The sequence below is a fragment of the Acyrthosiphon pisum genome, unplaced genomic scaffold (genome assembly GCF_005508785.2).
Source record: "Acyrthosiphon pisum isolate AL4f unplaced genomic scaffold, pea_aphid_22Mar2018_4r6ur Scaffold_21045;HRSCAF=22879, whole genome shotgun sequence".
In the NCBI taxonomy this organism is placed as follows: Eukaryota; Metazoa; Arthropoda; class Insecta; order Hemiptera; family Aphididae; genus Acyrthosiphon; species Acyrthosiphon pisum.
In genome coordinates, this window is record NW_021770469.1 from 17,989 (window position 1) to 18,371 (window position 383).

The window sequence follows — 383 nt, forward strand, 5'->3', positions numbered from 1 at the left end:
TCGCCTCCGGTGACGACAGCCTCATATAGCAATCAGCACAGCCACAACCAGAATCAGCAACAACAGCATCAATACTATCCTACGACGTTGGCGGGCCCCACCATACAACAGCAACATCACCCCCAACATCACGTCCATCGTCCACAGAAGCAGCAGCAGCAGATCTTCGTAACTACTCCTCCGTCGTCCGTGGTTTCCACGACGTCCAACAACAACTTGCAGCGGCACGTTCATCAGCACCAGCAGTACATACCACTGCAGAGCGCGCAGCCTGTTCAGCAACCACAACCACAGTATTACCCCCAGCCACAGCCACCGGCACTGCAGGTTCCTGTGGCCGTCAATATCGGAGACAGCGATAACGATGACCACAGAGGTGGTGG